The following is a 22858-nucleotide window of genomic DNA, read 5'->3' on the forward strand; positions in this document are numbered from 1 at the left end:
AGAACTCTTTTGCAACAGAGGCCTAGGAAGCAGCCATCACAAAGGCACTGTAGACAGCGGACGAAGTTTGGTACGTACGTAGGCTATGGAATCTTATCACCTTGTACCTGAGTTGGGTAACTTCTCCCTGAATACCATAAGTACCACCAGCAGCAATGCTTCATTCCTAGAGGCCCAGATTTACAGCCATCTGTGTCCAGGCAAACTTCAGCATCTCCGTCTCTAGTGAGAACTGGAACTGAGCTAATGCATAGCTGCAAGGGTGGTTGGTCCAGCTCTCTGGGAACATGGCGCATGCTGAGTCATTCCAGCTGAGGTTCTCAACAGCAGATGTTGGCAAAACTTTCAGGAATACTATCGGATATTCATGTTTGATTGAACACAAGTAGTTGCATAGCCAACAACCTCACAAATAGCTAAGGGAGGAAGTGTAGCTGTCATCCCCACTTTACGAAGGGGGAACGTTTTAATTCAAGAGGTCAAAGCACTTGCCCAAGGTCACACAGAACTGGGATTCGAAAACAATCAGCCTGTCTCTCGAGCTTCTGCTCCTAACCACCTCTGTGTACAGCAGCACGTTACTAATGTGGACAAATGCTGTTCTCCTCATAGGTATTTCCCATCTAGGTGGGGGTTTTTCTAGTCGATTCACGGGGCAAATGCCATGTAACGGTTTATTTGAGTGTTACTGAGACCGTGGAGTCATTCTGAGCCCCTGCATTTCCTCCAGGAATCACAGTTGGTCCCATTAGAGAGCAAAGGAAGAGCAAAATAACTCCCTTTCTCCTTATTCCACGGCCTTTCTCTAAGCAACAGGGTCTGATAGCCTGAGCACCAAGAGGAATCGGGCAACACACAAGGGCTCTCAGAACTTTGTGACCGCACTCAAAGGCAAGATATGAACACTGATCGCCAGCACATGGGTTATTTCTTGTTCGTGGCTGAATATGGTGAGTGACCACGAGTTGATAGAAGAGAGGAGACAAGTATCACATATGTGATTTGCTTATTTCCGAAAGTTTCCATTTAATATTTTCAGAACGCAGTTGACCAAGGGTAACATAACGCTGGGAGTCAACTGCACATGACGGGGGACAAATGTCTCGTCTCATCTGATCTCAGAAACTCCTAAGAGTGGAGTGGTTGTTGTGATCCCTACTTTGCAAAGAGGATCAGAGTTGATGGCATTTGCCCGAGATCGCACAGAACTGGAAATGGAAATCGGATCACATATCTCCTGAGCCCGTGTCCCTAACGTCATCTGTATGGATTGTATTTTTGCTAATTTGGACAAATGACAGTCCTAAACCTTACATGACACATCAGGGTTGGAGTTCCTCAGCTCAATCGGTTTGTTGAAGGCAGACGAAAATGCCACATGTCTTGGTGTATCTGCATGTTTTCTCTCCCAGACCACTGAGAAGCCTCGCTTCTTCCAGGAGCGGCAATTTATCTAGAAGTGAAGGCAAGGAGGGTGAGGACCAGTTCCCTCTCTCCCCCTCCCACTATTTTCCTGAGTCCCAGAGCCTGATTGTTCAGGCAACAAGACATGTCATCACGCCTCACAATGGCTGTCAAAGCCGAGTCATCACACCTGTTGATATGAGGCAAGTCTTGGCAACAACCACTTGGTTTACTTTGTGATCAGCCCTTAGAATAGTAAGCGAGGTGCTGCTGGAGGGAAAGCAGATATTACCGATGACTGGGTATCGTCTGATCATCTGCTTCTCTGTTCCCAGGACACTCAGCTATCTTGGCATCTGCACTCCTCACAGGCTTGAGCAAACCGTCCCCACTGAAAACTTCTCCCGTGGGAGTAGTTACCAAAATGTCCTAATGCTGTTCTTGTGTTTCAACAGGTCAACTGGGCAGTGGTCAGCGATTCTAGCTTCAACATCTAATCACTCAGAGAGAGTCGGAAGGGAACTCGGTCTCAGTTAGGATTTTATCACTCTTTCCCATCTCTAGATTCAACCTTTGCCATGGCACTTAAACCGCTGCTTCTGGAAACTGCCAATTCCCTGATATGGGGTATTTACTTGTAGATAAGGGGCTGTGAGTAGTCACAATTCTCAAGCCACATTAGCTTGCAAATCTCTGGTACAGAAGAAATATATAGTTAGCATTCAAATGTGACAACTGTTGGTATTTCCCCGAGATATGGCACAGTTTTTTGCAGGACGGGAGGGGACTAATGCCGAGCTCATGGCCTGTTGTCTTTTAGAGTGCTCATGTCCAATTTCATTTCCTATTCTTGATACACAGTAAATTAGCTACATATGACAATCGGACAGTTGCCGTAAGTGTATGTCTCTATAGAATAAGCAAGTCCATCATGAGATAATTTGCGAAAAGAATAGATACAACTTAAATACGCGAAAGAAGTTGTGATATACTCCTCTAAGAATGAAGTATGAAATAACAAATAAGTCTGTGCAATCAGTGTAATCATAGCCATCAACGCCAACAGAAGTTTGCCAGGAATGAGCCGATTATTCAGTACACGGAAGAGAACCCATTTGGGTATAGCAATGGTAGTGGTCTTTCCCTACGATATATTTACATCTCGGCTATCGACTTCACAATTAAAACTTGGATTGACACTATGTCAATGGAAAAGAATAGATCAGGACACAGACACATGTTCATGACAAAAGGAAAAAAATAATGATAATCTTGGCATTTCCAGTCAGATGATGCCCCCAGAGCAATCTCTTATGATTACTACTGGAACCAAGTGTGTGTGTTGGGGAGGAGCCAGGAGAAAGAGGCCCCTGGATAAAGTATTAACTGGGTCACATCATCTTTCTCAGGTTTTCTCTCTTGAGTTCCCTTCCGGGGACATCTGTAGTCTCGAGCAATCATGGAGAAAGGACATTCTGATGTCATTACCTACAAGCCCTAACCCTAACCCTAACCCTAACCCTAACCCTAACCCTAACCCTAACCCAAGAGTGGCGATAAAAACATAAAACCTAAAGAAGCCTCTAGAAATGTGCCTAGCTATTTACTCAGTAGGCAACTGGGCATGTAGGTAAATAATGTGCATTTGTCAAAGTGACTGTGAATGCTGACATAAGGTACAGCACCGTTCAGCTGGCCTTTGCAAAGAGCCACGTGACCTACCTGCTTATGCCTCCCCAACCTTTTGGAAATTCCGAGAAAAAAATAATGCATAATGAATCCACCCTTCTTTTAGCTTTTAAAATAAAAGCTATGTTTTACTCATTTGGGTTTGATGTGTTTTTATGCTGATACATCTCTCTTGGCTTACACTGGAGTGGAACCCAATATTCGACCCTCATACTTCCTCTTTACGGTCACATCTACCCCCAGAACAAGGGATAAAGTGATGATTCAGCCCACTGAAAGATCAGGAACCAGGACAGAGATCCTCCTGCTCCGCACTCTCTGCTGTTCTTGGCCCTCTTAGTAAGGCTAGCTCCTTCTCTCTACGCAGCCTGAACTGGCTTCATCCCTAACCTCTTTTCTGAACTTATGGTAAGTCAACAAGTCCTCTCAGCTCAAGTGTAGTCAGGATCCTTGGCTTTGTAATTTCCCAACTTGAGAAAAGAGTGGTCTGAGTGAATGACCTTTTGCACGAAGGAGGAACACTGATGCGGCAAGACCCAGAGCTAGTGGGACAGGGCGAGATCAAGGACCCATGAGCAGAAGAAGAAGCAAGCAGGTATTCCATTTGGGACCGGGAGCTTTTGTGAAAAGCAGTGCCAAACAGAGCTGCCCCTCCCTGTGAGAACAGTTCCTTCCCCTTCCTGCTGTGTACTCTCTTCCTTCTTTCCGGATTCTGCATAAGACAGGTGAGCTCGGAATTGTTCCTGTGTCATTGGGTGCAGTCAGATGGTGCTTCTCAGTACAAAAGATTCCCAAACATCTTGCAATTACAAACCCATATTTTTAACTTAACTCAGCTTTTCTTATTTTTCACTTTTCTTTCGGCATGCAGAGCTGTGATACATGTCATAGCCTTTAACTATTTCATGAAGTTCAGCTGTAGAATAAGAGGAACTTCCCATTGGACATACAAGCGTTTGACACCGCTTAGAAGTTTTGCGCACGGTGTAATTTTCTAGCAGATTTCTACTTCCAAGCATTAACTCACTCGCTCACAAGTTAACCTTACCTATCTATAACGTACGTCGACCTACTCATGAAAGTTTATTTCAGCTTAGGGAAGAAATGATTGATCCTTGCCCATTGAGGAGACTCAATGTGTTCTAGTTTAAAACTTAATCATTTGTGTAAATAATTACTTATTTTTTGGCATTGAAATTGTGTAAATTCAAAATCCAATATCCTCATGAGGACTGCTCTGTCCTCCCATACGTCTTGCACTGTACCCACTTCTTGCCTTCCCTCTTTTCCTCCTTTCTCCTCCCCAACCCCCTTTTCCTCACCCCTCCACATCTTCTTCCTCCTCTACTTCTCCCCTTGCTTTTCTTTTCCTCTCCCTGCGCTCCTCAATCGGCACGATTCTTAATTCCTCCTCTTCCTTCTCCTCCTCTGCTTCTCCCTCCTCTTCCCCATCTTTCTCTTATTCAAGAAATGGTCTAGCTACAGATGATTGTAGCCAAGATGTTTGATCGGTCCTCTTTGCCGTCTTCTCCCCCTCAGTCTTTGGGTGCCCGCCATTTCTTCCCTCCATCTTCGGTGAATGGCTATACCAGATCCTTCTTGGCCTTCGGCACATACCGGCATCTGCAGTTGGTGCTGATAGCTGTACCCATGGCCCTCAGTCAGGATAGTTGCACGTTCTCGCCATCGTTTCCCGATCTCAGGCCTTGTCTTGTTATCAGTCCTCTCAGCATTTCTATGTAGTCTCTTCCGAGTGCCTGCAGCTGAAAATCACTCCTGCTATAAAGAAACCTTGGTGAACTCGAGGGCACTCCCTCGTGGTCTATCTTCTCTAAATGCCAGGATGTCATTCCTCACCTCCCCTGAATTCCTCCTGTTGTGGTGGGGCATTGAGTGGAAGTTTCCTTTGCAAAGGTCCAAGTAGAATAGCAGGCCAGTTGCCATTCTGCTCCAGGATACACGACTTTTCACATATCCTCTTTCGATACTCTCTGCTGCCTATCCAAGCCTCTTTCCACGGTCACTTTCATAGATTTACACAAGCGATGCACTGTGCAATTCAAGGGAACCCATTCACATGGAATGCAACGGCGAGTTTGTAGTGCACAGCCGGCTCGCCAGCACATGCTGACACTATGTCCAGGTCATGCCCGGCTCATGAGGGGCCTACTCCCACCTTGGGGATGAGAAACCAGCATTAGCCTCTCCTGGGTCCTGCTTATGTATGGCTAAAAATGCATATGTCAAAGCTCTAAACTTTGCTTATCTAGGGCTCTGTATAATACATATTTCTCTCAACAAAGCCTGGCTCTTGCAAATGAAGACATCAGCTTTCAAAGCTGAGGTCTATGCAATGGGCTTTTAGAAGGCATTTCAGAAATCCAAAGCTGCACTTCGAATACTTGGCTCTGCCATCCCCACTCTCAGGTAACGATTCTGCCCTCTATACATCAAGATGTTCTGTGTACTATGTCCCAGGCCTTTAATGAATAGACTCAATTCTGTATCCTCAGGAAAATGGAGAAATTATGATTTACTAACTAGAAGCCTGTTGGTAGAAGTCTGCATTATGATGTCCCCCAGAAGAAGATGGCAAGACTCGGCTCAAAACCTTTGGAAAACTAGATGGTCCCAGTTTAATTTGTATCATAGCGTGCAGAACACGACATCTGTTTAAAAGTACTTAAAGTCTCAAAATCTAAACAAACCCACAAACAACCCCCCACCCCATAGTTTATCTAAACTGAAGGATTCATGGCAAGTGCAGAAAATGTACACCATTTTGAGGAAAACAATGCCAACTAACTGATGGAGAAGAAAATTCCCGTTAAAAGTATTCATATTTTTAGCCCTATTGATGTTAATTTATTGAGGAAAATGGTATCTTTTGATGCAAAATCATTGGGTAAAAGATAGTAGAAAATCATGGCATTTACACACGCTCCGATTACTTAGCGATTATAAAGAGGAAATCGTCCGTTCATAACCATGGAGAAATTCTGAGACTTTCATTTTTAACTCCAATGTAATAATCAAGAAGATTCTGACAAATTCAAATTGGAATAAACTTTTCAAAAACATCACGATTGTGTAAGGAGAAAAAGCAGCCAAGTTTGGATGCGTTCTAGATGATATTAGATTATGAAGACCATGATATTAAGTGTATTGTATAATCTTTGTTTAGGAATGAGGTACAAAGGATGACACTGTTAGCAGAGGGCGGGGATTCTCTCCCGGCACCTTTTCCCATTCTTGATGTCTGGAACAATGGATTGAGCATGACAACGAATTACTGTAGAGAAGACAAGCTTCATTAGAAGGGAAAGTACACTAGCAGACGTGGAAGCGGGCCTGAGCAAGAGAGCCGTGGCTCAGAAGGCCTGGCGACGAAACCTTCGGGGTTTTGTTCGCTATTTGCTCTAGGTGGGGACATTTTGAGAGCACTGAGCATACTTGATTGACAATTAAGACTGGCAGGAATCCGTGATTCATCATTTGCTTTCTGCGCGTGTTCGTTCCCACAATTCAGCCTGTTATAATTGCCTTAATGAACTTCTGGGCATACGCGTTTCGCCTTATGATCATGTTATAATGGAGTTCAGCTAAATTGAAGGTCGTTGAGGTCTTCATTGCACGGTGCGATTTACTGGCTAAGAGCGGTACCCAATTTTCTGCCTTCTTGTTTACTGCTATGAGTTACCTTTAGCCCCAAAATGCCTTCTGGCTTCCTTAATTGTGGGCGAGAAGGGGCAGAACCTTCTTCCAAAAGGACGACCTCGGTGTCTTTACAGGCAGACCCTAAAGCCCCGATCTAACTTTCCTGCCTAACTCTTTTCGAAGACCCATGAACTCGCTCCTTCTTAGTAGCGATGTTGAGGGAAGGGAGATCTCTTCTTCTGTATCTGCTTCCTGCTGAGAAGGGTCATCATTTCTGTCTATTGTGGTTTCACGGAGTTCTATCCCTTTCTGCCTCAGTCAGGCCGGGATCTTGGGTTTCTGATGAAGTGCCGCCCCAGTTGCTTGACAAGGAAAAGTAGATACAAAGTTGTTATCTAAATCATATATGTATTACTTTCTACTATTGTTTTACCAAAGAAGTGAGTAAAGGAGAACAGGCTGGGTTAATATATTTCTTCAAGAATAAAAAAAACCTTCGGCCACAAATCCCCTCCGTAAGCACCCTGATTTGAGTAGGGCCATTAATTTTCGGTGGTCCAATGATCCTTATCAAAAGCCAGAGGAGGTGAGTTACCAGTTTCAGTTTCAGTGTCATTATCTAGATTTGGGAGAGAAGGAATTTGTCCCACAGAATAGAGCGAAGAGAATTGAATTAGGTTTAATACAAAAAAAAAATGAAAGCAGAAAACAAGGAACTCTGTAAGATTTATCTAGTATGATTTCCCGCTAAAAGATGCAGAAATTTACAAATGATGTCCCGTATCAATATTAGTACCATTGGGAAATATTTTGGACTGACAGCAGTGTAATTTTAAAAGAGTATAACTGTGTCAGTTAAAATGGAAGAGAGAAAGAGAGACAGAGAGAGAGAGAGAAAGAGAGAGAGAGAGAGAGAGAAAATTAGTTTGTGTGATGGGATCAAAAATAAGAATGTTGAAACAATTGCTCAGTGTAGGCAAAGGGTATATAGGTGTTCTTTGTAGTATTACCTCAACTCTTCCATAGGTTTCAAAGTTGTAAAACCTAAATGCTGGGGAATAAATCAGGGTGTGCAGGAAATACATGCAGTTAAGTGAGAGGAGAGCACACTCTGCATACCACATTCTGTTAATCTGTGTCTCCTTGGGGCTGCATGGTGGGCTGTTATGTCTGGAGGATGACTCTTCCCCTTTCAAAATTGTGTCTTTGCATCCTGGCACAGTTTCCAGAGTATGTGTCAGGTCCACGTGTTGTGTGGATCAGAGCCCTGTTTCCAGTGGCAATGAAAGTGTTGGCTCTGTGGACCAACAGTCCAAATGGTGTTCCCAAGCATTGTCTCAAGGCATTCGGTTTTCTGGAAGAAACAAATGACACAGACGGCATCAACATAGATGTCATCGCAGCGCTTGGGTGTGCTTAGCTGACGATTGTCCCCCGGCAATGCCCTCTGAGCCTCTCCCATCTGTTGCAGCAGGAAAGAGCAGATCTTGCAGGGCTTAGTGGTGGCCCCTTTTTCTCCTGTCATTTCTCCTAGAAATCCGATGAAATCCCAAGTGTCTCCACTAACCAAGCCAATGCTCTTCCTGGGCCCTCCAGTCTGGGATCGGGTTTTCTATTTCCACCCGTTATCCTTGATGTGATTGATCGCATTAATCAATCTTCAAATGTTGAAGCAGCCTTGCATACCTGATTTATGTTTTTGGCGTCTAGGAGGCCAAAAATTTCCAGAGAACGTTACCTTGTTGAAAGCCACGTTGGATGTGGACTTTTTGAAGCTGCCATTGGTTGTATCAGATGGCCAGTTCTTTGGCAATGGTCAAAGGATCTGTCACAATTTTCAGATTCGAGGACTTGTTGGCAAGGTAATGCAGGGCTGAGACAACTGCCTGAAATTCAATCGGTTGTGCAGATCCTTGAGTTTCATGCTGTTTAGAAAGTTTTGTGTAAGCTCCATCATGCACGATGGTGCCGATAACCTGTAAAATTTCCCTTTATTTTCAGTCGCTTGATAACAAAGTTCTTCCCATTAAGTCAAGAACCGCCGGAGAGGGATGAACAACTTCAGGACTTGTGGCTAATCATACTAATGTACTCTCTATTTTATGTTTGGTAACTGCCCCCAGATTATAAGGAGTAGTTTGTTTATAGTTAGCAGGATCCCCAAAGGACAGGCGCAACGGGACTTTGAGCCCCAGTACCGAATAGGTAATGAGGGGTTACCAGGTGGTGGGTTTTAGCGGATGCTAATTTGATCCCTAACTCAGAGGCAAAATTGCCAACTGACATCTTTTTTTCGTTTTATGGTACAGAAGGCTCCCCAATGTAAGATGGTTCAACTTAACGACTTTTAAACTCTCGATGTTGCGAAAATGATACACATTCTGTGGAAACTGTGCCTCGATTTTTGAATTTTCCCCTTTTCCTGGCTAGCGATATGAGTTATGGCATTCTCTCGTGGTGCTGGGCCATGATAGAGAGCCTCGGTTCCCCAATATCTCAACGAAGACGACCGTCAACTGCCGATACGTAGTATCCTTTGCATTGCAGGGCTTTTTGGACATCGCGTGTCGGGTTCCTGCGTCCCGTCATGTCTACAAAACACTCAGCTGTGTCTGCTGTTTCTGTTGAGAAGAAGAGGTTCGCAGTTACTGCAGATACAGCCCAAATGTAAGCGCTCCGGGCCTATTTCAGGTTGGCCAGGCTAAGCCGTTATGTTTAGAAGTTTAGGTGTATTAAATGCATTTTCAGTTGCTATATTTTCAACTAAGGATTGGTTTGTCAGGACAAAACTTACCACATCCTATCTGTTTTCCTACGAAAAGGATTTCCCACTGAATCAAACTCTGAACCTGTCTTTCAGTATTTTTATTTTTTTATTTTTATTTCTTCCCTAATTATCCAGATCAGTTTGCTTTTTGTTTTCAATAGATACTAGACATACTTCGGGGTTCCCCACTACCCTGATCTTATTAAAAAAATTCTTCTTCCAGAGAATCGCAAATTATCATCAAACTCAAGGGACTCATCGACGGCAATGAGTGCTTCACTAGGTTTATGGATTCTGGGCTGAAGTCATGTTGGAAAGGCTTTGTTGTGCCACGGGGTACAACGAGTGTTTTCCCTGATCGCCCTTAGGATCAGGAACTCTGTTGCCACAGATGCATAGGCAGCAGCCATCACAAAGGCACTGTAGACAGAGGCCGAAATTTGGTACATGCGTAGGATATGGATCCTTATCACCTTCTACCTCAGTTGGAGTAACGACTCCCTGAAAACCATAAGTACCGCCAGCAGCAATGCTTCCAGCCAAGAGGCACAGATTTACAGCAATCTGTGTCCCAGGGAGACTTCAGCATATCCGGCTCCAATGAGAAATGGAACTGAGCTAATGCATGTCTGCAAGGATTGTTGGCCCAGCTCTCTGAGAACATGGTGCATGCTGATTCATTCCAACTGAGGTTCTCAACAGCAGATGTTGGCAAATCTTTCAGGGATACGATCGAATGTACAGACATGATTGAGTACAAGCATTTGCATAGCCAACAACCTCACAACACCTAAGGGAGGAAGTGTAGCTGTCATCCCCACTTAACAAATGCTGAACATGTGGATCCGATAGGTCAAAAGACTTGCCCGAGATCACACAGAACCTGGACTGGAATACAAGCAGCCTGTCTCTCGAGCTTCTGCTCCTACCACTTCTGCGTACACCACCGTGTTACGAATGTGGGCAAATGCTAGTTCTCCTCATAGCTATTTCCCATTTGGTTGGGGTTTATCTAGTCAATTCATCTGGTAAATACCATGACAAGGTGTATTTGAATGTTACTCAGACCGTGGAGACATTGTGAGCTGCTGCATTTCCTACAGGTATCAAGTTGGTCTGGATTAGAGAGCAAAGAAGGAGCAAAATAGTTCCCATTCAGCTTATCACACTGCCTTTCTGTAAGTCCCATGGCCCGATAACTGAAGCACCAAGCGGAAGCGAGGCGAATCACATTGGCTCTCAGAACTTTGTGAGCATACTCAAAGGAAAGATCTGAACACTGATCGCCAGCACCTGGGTTAATTCTGGTTTGGGGCTGAATAGGGTCAGTAAGCAAGAGTTGCCATAAGAGAGGAGACAGGTATCACATATGTGAATTCCTTATTTACGAAAGTTTCATTTAATATTTTCAGACCACAGTCCACCAATGTAACATACCGCTGAGAGCCACAACGCACATGAGTGGGGAAAACTATCTCGTCTCATCTGATCTTCAGAAACCCCTAAGAGTGGAGCTGCTGTTGTGTTCCCTGCTTTGTAAAGAGGATCAGAGTTGATGGCATTTGCCCGAAATCCCACAGGAATGTGAGGGGAAATCGGTTCACCTGTCCCTTTTGCCCTTGTCCCTAATGCCTTCTGTAGGCGCTGTATTTTTACTAATTTGGACAAATGACAGTCTTAAACCTGACATTACACATCAGGGTTGGAGTTGCTCAGCTCAATCGGTTTGTTGATGGCAGAAGAAAATGAATGCCACATTGTCTTGATGTATGCGCATATTTTCTATCCCAGATCTCTTGCTATATTTTCAACTAAGGATTGGTTTGTCAGGACAAAACTTACCACATCCTATCTGTTTTCCTACGAAAAGGGTTTCCCACTGGATCAAACTCTGAATCTGTCTTTCAGTATTTTTATTTTTTTATTTTTATTTCTTCCCTCATTATCCAGATCTGATCATATTAATACAATTCTTCTTCCAGAGAATCGCAAATTATTATCATCGGACTCAAGGGGCTCATCGACGGCAATGAGTGCTTGACTAGGTTTAATGGATCCTGGGCTGAAGTCATGTTTGAATGGCTTTGTTGTGCCACGGTGTACAACGAGTGTTTTCCCTGATCGCACTTAGGATCAGGAACTCTGTTGCCACAGATGCATAGGCAGCAGCCATCACAAAGGCATTATAGACAGAGGCCGAAATTTGGTACATGCGTAGGATATGGAACCTTATCACCTTGTTCCTCAGTTGAGGTAACGACTCCCTGAAAACCATAAGTACCGCCAGCAGCAGTGCCTCCAGCCTAGAGGAACAGACTTACAGCAATCTGTGTCCCAGGCAGACTTCAGCATATCCGGCTCCAGTGAGAACTGTAACTGAGCTAATGCATGTCTGCAAGGATTGTTGGCCCAGCTCTCTGAGAACATGGTGCATGCTGATTCATTCCAGCTGAGGTTCTCAACAGCAGATGTTGGCAAATCTTTCAGGGATACGATCGAATGTACAGACATGATTGAGTACAACCAGTTGCATAGCCAACAACCTCACAAACAACTAAGGGAGAAAGTGTAGCTGTCATCCCCACTTAACAAATGCTGAACATGTGGATCCAATAGGTCAAAATACTTGCCCGAGATCACACAGAACCTGGACTGGAATACAAGCAGCCGGTCTCTCGAGCTTCTGCTCCTACCACTTCGGTGTACACCAGCATGTTACTAATGTGGGCAAATGCTAGTTCTCCTCATAGCTATTTCCCATCTAGGTTGGGGTTTATCTAGTCAATTCATCTGGTAAATGCCATGACAAGGTGTATTTGAATGTTACTCAGACCGTGGAGACATTCTGAGCTGCTGCATTTCCTACAGGAATCAAGTTGGTCTGGATTAGAGAGCAAAGAAGGACCAAAATTGTTCCCATTCAGCTTATCACAATGCCTTTCTGTAAGTCCCATGGCCCGATAACTGAAGCACCAAGAGGAAGCGAGGCGACTCACATTGGCTCTCAGAACTTTGTGAGCATACTCAAAAGAAAGATCTGAAAACTGATCGCTAGAACCTGGGTTCATTCTGCTTTGTGGCTGAATACGGTGAGTAAGCAAGAATAGCCAGAAGAGAGGAGACAGGTATCACATATGTGAATTGCTTATTTACAAAAGTTTACATTTAATATTTTCAGACCACAGTCCACCAAATGTAACATACCGCTGTGAGCCACACCGCACATGAGTGGGGAAAACTATCTCATCTCATCTGATCTTCAGAAACCCCTAAGAGTGGAGCTGCTGTTGTGTTCCCTGCTTTGTAAAGAGGATCAGAGTTGATGGCATTTGCCCGAAATCCGACAGGAATGTGACCGTATATCGGATCACCTGTCCCTTTTGCCCTTGTCCCTAATGCCTTCTGTATGCGTTCTATTTTTAGTAATTTGGACAAATGACAGTCTTAAACCTGACATTACACATCAGGGTTGGAGTTGCTCAGGTCAATTGGTTTGTTGATGGCAAAAGAAAATGAATGCCACATTGTCTTGGTGTATGTGCATGTTTTCTATCCCAGACCACTTAGCAGCTTCGGTTCCTGCAGGAGCCGCAAATGATCTAGAAGGGAACGCAATTAGAGAGAGGAGCAGTTCCATCCCTCCCCCTCCCACTATTTGCCTGAGTCCCAGTGCCTGATTGGTTAGCCAGCTAGACGTGTCATCACGCCTCACAATGACATTCAGAGCCGAGTCATCACAACTGTTGATATGAGCCAAGGCCTGGCAACAAGCACTTGGGTTACTTCGTCATCAGGCCTGAGAATAGTAAGGGAGATGTTGCTGGAGAGAAAGTAAATATTACCTATGTCATTGGACCATCTGCTGCTCTGCTTCTCTGTTCCCTGGACATTCAGCTCTCTTGGCCTCAGCACTCTTCATAGGCTTTAGCAAAATCTCCGCACTGAAAACTTCTCCCGTGGGAGCAGTTACCAAAATGTCCTAACGGTGTTCTTGTGTTTCAACAGGTTAACTGGCCAGTGGTCAGCGATGCTGGCTTTCAGATCTGATCACTCAGAGAGATTCGCTAGGGAACTCGGTCTCAGGTGGGGTTTTATTTCTCTTTCTCCATCTCTAGATAAAACCTGGGCCATGGCAGATAAACTGCTACTTCTGGAAAAGGCCAATTCCCTGATATGGGCTATTTGCTTGTAGAAAACAGGACTGTGGGTAGTAACAATCCTCAAGCGGCATGACCTTGAAAGTCTCTGGTACAGAACAACGATATTGTTATCATTCAAATGTGACGCCTGTTGGTATTGCCCAGAGATACGGCATGGAGTTTTACAGAATGGGTAGGGACTAATGGAAGCACATGGCTTGGTGTCCTGTACAGTGAACCTGTCGAATTTCATTTCATGTTTCTGATGCAATATAACTTACTTATATGTGGCAATCGGACCGCAGCCTTAAGTGCACGTCTCTATAGAAGAAGCCATTCACTCATGAGATAATTTGCGAAAAGTATAGAAACAACTTAAACACGCAAAAGAAGACGTTATATACTCCTGTAAGAATGAGGTATGTAATAACAAATAAGTCTATTCATTCAGTGCAAACATACTCCCCAACGCCAACAGAAGTTTGCCATGAGGGAGCAGATTATTCAGTACACGGAAGAGAACACGTTTGGGAATAACCATGATAGCGGTCTTTCCCTACGATATATGAACATCTAGGCTATCGATTTAACAACTAAAACAGGGATTGACACTCTGTCAATGGAAAAGAATAGATCAGGAAACAGACCCATGTTCATGACAAAAGGAAAAAAGAATAATCTTGGCATTTCAAGTCAGACGATGCCCTCAGAACAATCTCTTGTGATTACTACTGGAAGCAATTGTGTGTGTTGGGGAGGAGCCAGGAGAAAGATGCCCCTGTGTCGACTGGATTAAGTGGGTCACATCATCCTTCTCAGGCTTTCGCGCTTGAGCTCTCTTCCGGGCACGTCTGTGTCGTCGAACAATCGTGGATAGAGGACGTTCCGTTGTCATTCCCAAGAAGCCCTCACCTAGCCCAAAGAGGGCCAATAAACACATTAAAGGCTTAAAATCTAAACAAACCCACAAACAACCCCCCAACCTATAACATATCTAAGCTGAAGGATTCATGGCAAGTGCAGAAAATGTAAACCATTATGAATAAATCATGCCAACTAACAGATGGACAAGAAAATTCCCGTTTAAATTATCCATATTTTTAGCCTGCTTGATAATAATTTATTGAGGAAAAAGATTTCTTTTGGATGTAAAATCATTGGGTAAACGATCGTAGAAAACAATGACTTTGACACACGTTCCGATTACTTGGTGATTATAAAGAGGATATCATCCGTTGATTACGATGCAGAAATCGTGAGATTCTTTCATCATTAACTCCAATGTCATAATCAAAGAATGGAAGACAAATTAAAATTGGAATAAACTTTTCACAAACATCGCTATTGTGTAAGGAGAAAAATCACCCAAGTTTGGATTCCTTCTAGATGATATTAGATTATGAAGACCATGACACTAAGTGTATTTTATAATCGTTGATTAGGAACGAGGTACAAAGGATGACACTGTTACCGGAGAGCGGAATCTTCTCCCGTCACGTCATCCCATTCTTGTTGTTTCAGACCACAGTCCACGAAATGTAACATACCGCTGTGAGCCACACCGCACATGAGTGGGGAAAACTGTCTCGTCTCATCTGATCTTCAGAAACCCCTAAAAGTGGAGTTGCTGTTGTGTTCCCTGCTTTGTAAAGAGGATCAGAGTTGATGGCATTTGCCCAAAATCCCACAGGAATGTGACGGGAAATCGGATCACCATCCCTTTTGCCCTTGTCCCTAATGCCTTCTGTATGCGTTGTATTTTTACTAATTTGGACAAATGACTGTCCTAAACCTGACATTACACATCAGTGTTGGAGTTGCTCAGCTCAAACGGTTTGTTGATGGCAGAAGAAAATGAATGCCACATTGTCTTGATGTATGTGCATATTTTCTATCCCAGACTAATGAGCAGGTTGGTTCCTGCAGGAGCGGCAAATGATCTAGAAGGGAACGCAAGTAGAGAGAGGAGCAGTTCCCTCCATCCCCCTCCCACTATTTGCCTGAGTCCCAGGGACTGTTGGCTAGGCAGCTAGACGTGTCATCACGCCTCACAATGACCTTCAGTGCCGAGTCATCACAACTGTTGATATGAGCCAAGGCTTGGCAATAAGCACTTGGGTTACTTGGTCATTAGGCCTGAGAATAGTAAGGGAGATGCTGCTGGAGAGAAAGTAGATATTACCTATGTCTGGGGACCGTCTGCTGGTCTGCTTCTCTGTTCCCTGGACATTCAGCTCTCTTGGCCTCAGCACCCTTCATAGGCTTTAGCGAAATCTCCGCACTGAAAACTTCTTCCGTGGGAGCAGTTACCAAAATGTCCTAAAGGTGTTCTTGTGTTTCAGCAGGTTAACTGGGCTGTGGTCGGCGATGCTGGCTTTCAGATCTGATCCCTCAGAGAGATTCACAAGGGAACTCGGTCTCAGGTGTGGTTTTGTTTCTCTTTCTCCATCTCTAGATAAAATCTGGGCCATGGCACTTAAACTGCTACTTCTGAAAAAGGCCAATTCCCTGATATGGGCTATTTGCTTGTAGAAAACAGGTCTGTGGGTAGTAACAATCCTCAAGCCACATGACCTTGAAAGTCTCTGGTACAGAACAACGATATTGTTATCATTAAATTGTGACGCCTGTTGGTATTGCCCAGGGATACGGCATGGAGTTTTACAGAATGGGTAGCGACTAATCGAAGCACATGGCTTGGTGTCCTGTAGAGTTAACCTGTCGAATTTCATTTCATATTTCTGATGCAATATAACTTACTTACATGTGGCAATCGGACCGCTGCCTTAAGTGCACGTCTCTATAGAAGAAGCAAGTCAGTCATGAGATAATTTGCGAAAAGAATAGATACAACTTCAACACGCAAAAGAAGGCGTTATATACTCCTTAAGAATGAGGTATGAAATAACAAATAAGTCTATGCATTCAGTGCAAACATAGTCATGAATGCCAACAGAAGTTTGCCATGAGTGAGCAGATTATTCAGTACACGGAAGAGAACACGTTTGGGAATAACCATGATAGCGGTCTTCCCCTACGATATATGAACATCTAGGCTTATCGATTTAACAACTAAAACAGGGATTGACACTCTGTCAATGGAAAAGAATAGATCAGGAAACAGACCCATGTTCATGACAAAAGGAAAAAAAGAATAATCTTGGCATTTCAAGTCAGACGATGCCCTCAGAGCAATCTCTTGTGATTATTACTGGAAGCAATTGTGTGTCTTGGGGAGCAGCCAGGAGAAAGACGCCCCTGTTTCGACTGGATTAAGTGGGTCACATCATCCTACTCAGGCTTTCGCGCTTGAGCTCTCTTCCGGGCACGTCTGTGTCGTCGAACAATCGTGGATAGAGGACGTTCTGTTGTCATTCCCAACAAGCCCTCACCTAGCCCAAAGAGGGCCAATAAACACATAAAAGCCTTAAAATCTAAACAAACCCACAAACAACCCCCCAACCTATAACATATCTAAGCTGAAGGATTCATGGCAAGTGCAGAAAATGTAAACCATTATGAATAAATCATGCCAACTAACAGATGGACAAGAAAATTCCCGTTAAAATTATCCATATTTTTTAGCCTGCTTGATAATAATTTATTGAGGAAAAAGATTTCTTTTGGATGTAAAATCATTGGGTAAACGATCGTAGAAAACAATGACTTTGACACACGCTCCGATTACTTGGTGATTATAAAGAGGATATCATCCGTTGATTACGATGCAGAAATCGTGAGATTCTTTCATCATTAACTCCAATGTCATAATCAAGGAATGGAAGACAAATTAAAATTGGAATAAACTTTTCACAAACATCGCTATTGTGTAAGGAGAAAAAGGACCGAAGTATGGATGCCTTCTAGATGATATTAGATTATGAAGACCATGACACTAAGTGTATTTTATAATCGTTGATTAGGAACGAGGTACAAAGAATGACAGTGTTACCGGAGCGCGGGATCCTCTCCCGGCACGTCATCCCATTCTTGATGTCTGGAACAATGGATAGAGCGAGATAAGGAAATACTGTAGAGAAGACAAGTTTCGTTAGAAGGGAATGTCCACTTGCAGTCATGGAAGCGGACCTGAGCAAGAGAGTCGTTGCTCAAAAAGCCTGGTGACCAAGCTTTCGGGGTTTTCTTCCCTATTTGCTCTAGGTGGGCACTTTTTGAGAGCACTGAGCATTCTTGATTGACAATTAATACTGGCAGGACTCCGTGATTCATCCTTTGCTTTCTGCGCATGTTCCATCCCAGAATTCAGCCTTTTATAATGGACTTAATGAACTTCTGCGCATACGCGTTGCCTTATGATCAAGGTGTAATGGGGTTCAGGTGACTTGAAGGTCGTTGAGGTCTTCATTGCACGGTACGATTGACTGGCTAAAAGCCCTACCCTATTTTCTGCCTTCTTGTTTACTGCTATGCTTTAAATTTAGCCCCAAAATGCCTTCTCTCTTGCTTAATTGTGAGCGGGCATGAGCAGAGTCTTTTTCCAAAAGGACGACCTCGGTGTCTTTGCAGGGAGACCCTAAAGCCCCGATCTATCTTTCCTGCTTAACTCTTTTCTAAGAGCCATGAACCCGCTTCTTCTTAGTAGTGATTTTGAGGGATGGGAGGTCTGTTCTTCTGTATCTGCTTCCTGCTGAGAAGGGTCATCGTCCCTGTCTATTGAGGTTTCACGCAGCTGTATCCCTTTTTGCCTCACTCATGCCGGGTATCTTGGGTTTCTGCTGAAGTGCTGCCCCAGTCAATTCAGAAGGAAAAGAAGATACAATGTTGTTATCTAAATCATCTAGGAATGACTTTCTACTATTGTTTTACCAAAGAAATGAGGAAAGGAGAATAGGCTGGGTTGATATATTTCTGAAAGAATAAAAAAACTTTGGCCTGAATTCCTCTTTATTCTCAGAACCTAAGGACCCTGCTTTGACTAGGGCCATTCCCTCATGGTGGTCCGATGATCCTTATCTAAAGCCAGAGGAGATGAGTGAACAGTTTCAGGGTCATTATGTGGATTTGGGGATAGGGCCTTTGTCCCACAGAAAGGAGGGAAGAAAACTTAATCAGGTTTACTAAAGAAAAAAGAAAACCATAAACTAGGAACTCTGCAAGAGATGTCCCGTATCATTTCCCGCTGTAAGTTGCAGAATTTTAAACATGTGTGATGTCATCCATCCTAATGTCAGTGAGACCTTTAGAAGTTGATTCAGACAACAAATCTCTTCTCTATATGTATATGCTCTACCTATGTCTCATCTGAAAAGAAAGAAAGAAAGAATCAGAGAAAATGAAAGGAAGAAGGAAGGGAGGAAAAGAAGGAAGGAAGAAAAGAGAAGAGAAAGAGAAAGATAAAACACTCACTCTCTGGAAAGGAGGAAGAAAGGAAAAGGAAGAGGAAAAGGGAAAACAAGGAAGAAGAGAAAACATGAAGAAGAAGGAAAGAACCAGCACACAGAGAGACAGAGACAGAGAGACAGAGACAGAGGAGAGACAGATAGAGAGACAGAGAGAATTAGTTTGTGTGATGGGATCAAAAATAGGAAAGTTGAAACAATTGCTCAGTGTAGGCAAAGGGTATATACGTGTTCTTTGTAGTATTACCTCAACTCTTCCATAGGATTGAAAGTTCTAAAACCTAAATGCTGGAGAATAATTCAGGGTATGCAGGAAAGACATGCAGGTAATTGAGAGGAGACATCACCCTGCATACCACATTCTGTTAATCTGGGTCTTCTTGGGGCTGCATGGTGGGCCGTTATGTCTTAAGAATGACACTTCCCCTTTCAAAATTGTGTGTTTGCATCCTGGCACAGTTTCCAGACTGTATGTCAGTTGCATGTCGTGTGTGGTACAGAGCCCTGTTTCCAGCAGCAAGGATAGAGTCAGCTCTGGGGACCAACAATCCAAATGGTGTTCCAAGCATTGTCTCAAGTCATTGGGATTTCTGGTAGAAACAAATGACACAGATTGCATCAACATAGATGGCACCGCGGCGCTTGGGTGTGCTTAGCTGACGATTGTCCCCCGGCAATGCCCTCTGAGCCTCTCCCAGCTGTTTTAGCAGCAAAGCGCAGAATGTGCAGGGCTTAGTGGCTGCCCCAATTTCTCTTTTCATTACTCCTAGATGGCCCATGAATTCCAAAGTGTCTCCACTAACCGGGCCAATGCTCTTCCTGGGCCTCTCCAGTGTGAGATCAGGTATTTTATTTCCACCTTTCATCCTCGATGTGACGGATTACATTAATCAATCTTCAAATGTTGAACCAGCCTTGCATACCTGATTTATGTTTTTGGCCTCTAGGAGGCCAAAAATTTTCAAAGAACGTTACTTTTTTATAAGCAACCTTGGATAAGGACTTTTAGAGGCTGCCATTGTTTGTATCAGACAGCCAGAACTTCGATAATAGCCAAAGGGTCTGTCATAATTTTCAGATTCTAAGACTTGTTGGCAAGGGAATCCAGGGCTGAGACAACTGTCTGAAATTCACTCATTTGTGCAGATCCTTGAGTTTCATGCTTTTCAGAAAATTAGCTCAAGGTCCGTCATGCACGATCGTGTCGATAGCCTGTACTAATTCCCTTTACGTTTCAGTCGGTTGATCCAATGTCCTTCCCATTAAATAAAGAATTGCAGGAGAGCGATGAGCAACTTCAGCACTTGTGGCATATGTCAAACAATGGGATGGCAGAGAAAGCAACCGTCTCCTGCACGTGGGGTATGCCAGTGGGGCCCCATTGGGCTCTATCATGCAGTAAGGAGATCTCGGTGTCTGTGCCAAGATTGTGGGGTGCTGTTTCCATGACCCAACGCAGAATTGGTATCTCTGTGACGAGAATGGAAAGTAACGGGCTTAGGATCTATTTCCAGGAGAGTCCAGTATGTTGCCAATGATTGCCACTCCTCTGGCATATGGCACAGAGCCAAGTGCATCAGAAGTTCACGTGTGACTTCTGACTATCGTAGATGGTCTGGAGATTTCCCGAAGTACAAAAGAGTGTCTAGTGTTTGCGTAGTGAAAAGTTGGATGGAAGGACACTCATAAAAGTGCATGTTGTATTGAAATATGGACAAATTCTAGGGCCATGTGTCAGAGGAGGCCCCATTCAAGGTGGGTTCAGCTGAAAGGGTCAAAAAAAAATGGTTTAAGTAATAATGTATAAAGAGCTATGTGCTGTATGCCGAACTCAGAACTGATGAAATTATGTGTTAAAAATTAATTTTCTTTTTTTAATGTTGTGCTTACTGACCTTTTCGATCAATAGGTGTGTCATAGTCAGCGGAGCAGATGTGACTACAGAAGTAGAGGTTGCAGTGATGGGAACTACAAGCCAGTGAACGTGGGCAGCATATGGAACTGGCAAAGGGAGAGAATGGATTCTCACGGTGCCAAAAGGAACACAGGAGTTCTACCCCATTTTAGAATGCTGACTTTCAAAACTATAATACGTTTGTGTTCTTATAAGCTACTAAGTTTGTGGCAGTTTGTTATAGCTGTAATAGAAAACCTGTACAGGGGAATTCAAGAGTGGCTCTAGACATCAAATTCGAGGAACTCCACCATGAAGGATCATTCCTTTTCTTTCCAAGGTTCAGACCAGACTCTTAGACCGTTAGAATGGCCAAATTCGTCTGCTCAATGGAGACAAAGTGGCAAGAAGGAACATTTATGAATAGATCATGCATACTAGGTTTCAAATCTCAAGGCTCTCCTTTAATTTTGATTGGGTTTCATCAACCATTTCGGGGTGGGAAGAAGGGAGTTCCATGCGGTCTTGTTTCCTCAAGCCCGTCGTAGGTGCCAAAGTCTTCATTTTCATTTTTTACTCAGAAGGTCCGAGTGTCCGTGCCCACATGGGATATTTCAGGGCAGTGGGTACTATGGCTGTGGAATATTAAAGCGAAGCCAAAGTACCAAATACCAAAGTATTTAGGCTGAGTGATTCTCATGGACTATTTTCTGTTTGGTAACTGCTCTCAGAGAATAGGGGGTAGTTTGTTTATATTTAGCGGGATCCCCAAAGTACAGGCACAACTGGACTTTGAGCCCCAGTACCGATTAGGTAATGAGGGTTTACCAGGTGGTGCATTTTAGCGGATGCTACATTTATCCCAAACTCAGAGGCATAATTACCAACCGACATCTTTTCATCGTTTTATTGTACAGAAGGGTCGGAGAAATAAGATCGATTGACTTAACGACTTTTGGACCTTGCGATGGTGCGAAAATGATGCACATTCATTGGAAAATGTACCTCAAATTTTGATTTTTCCTCTTTTCCTGGCTAGCTATTTGAGGTATGATTATCTCTTGTGGTGCTGGACAGCGATAGAGAGACTCAGCACCCCGACGGCCCAACGTACACGGGGGTCAATTGCCGACATGTGTTATCCTTTGCGTTGCAGTGATTTTTGGACATCGCGTTTCGGGTTTCCGCATCCAATCGTGTATGCAAAACACTCGACTGTGTCTCCTTCTTTCGATGAGAAGAAGAGGTAGGCAATTACTGCAGATACTACCCAAATATAATCGCACTGGGCCTATTTAAGGTAGGCTAGGCTAAGCTATGATGTTTGCTAGTGAGGTTTAGTAAGTGCATTTTGACTTGCCATATTTTTAACTAAGGATTGGTTTGTCATGACAAAACTAACCCCATTCTATCAGTTATTGTACAAAAAGAATTTCGCACTGGGTAAAACTGTGAACCTGTCTTTCAGTTTTGTTTTGTTTTGATTTTTTATTTCTTCCCCCTTTATCCAGATTAGTTTGTTGTTTGTTTTTGGTAAGGACTAGACATAATTCGGGGGTCCCCTCTACCGGGATCATATTTATAAAATTCTTCTTCCAGAGAATCTCAAATCATTATCATCGAACACAGGAAGATCATTGACGGCAATGATTGCTTCACTAGGTTTATAGATTCTGTGCTTAAGTCATGTTGGAATAGCTTGAATGTGCCACGGGGTATAACCAGTGTTTTTTCCCTAATGGCCCTGAGGATCGGGAACTCTGTTGCAACAGAAGCATAGGCAGCAGCCATCACAAAGGCACTGTAGACAGAGGTCGAAATTTGGTAGGTATGTAGGCTATGGAATCCTACCACATTGTACCTGAATTGGCGTAACGACACCCTGAATACCATAAGTACCGCCAGCAGCAGTGCTTCCAGCCTAGAGGCGCAGACTTACAGCCATCTG

The 22858-nt window shown here is 43.6% G+C and overlaps 1 long non-coding RNA gene across 1 annotated transcript in view; it reads left to right on the forward strand.

Moving 5' to 3' along the window:
* Positions 1-22570, forward strand: part of LOC120589490 (uncharacterized) — a 22913-nt gene extending 343 nt beyond the window's left edge. Inside the window, exons 3-4 of the long non-coding RNA XR_005649500.1 lie at positions 1141-1142; positions 22379-22570. This is a non-coding gene — a long non-coding RNA (uncharacterized LOC120589490). The remainder of the gene's footprint in view (positions 1-1140; positions 1143-22378) is intronic.
* The last annotated feature ends 288 nt before the right edge of the window (positions 22571-22858 follow it).

The sequence above is a fragment of the Pteropus medius genome, unplaced genomic scaffold, assembly GCF_902729225.1.
Source record: "Pteropus medius unplaced genomic scaffold, Ma_sr-lr_union100, whole genome shotgun sequence".
Taxonomy (NCBI): Eukaryota; Metazoa; Chordata; class Mammalia; order Chiroptera; family Pteropodidae; genus Pteropus; species Pteropus medius.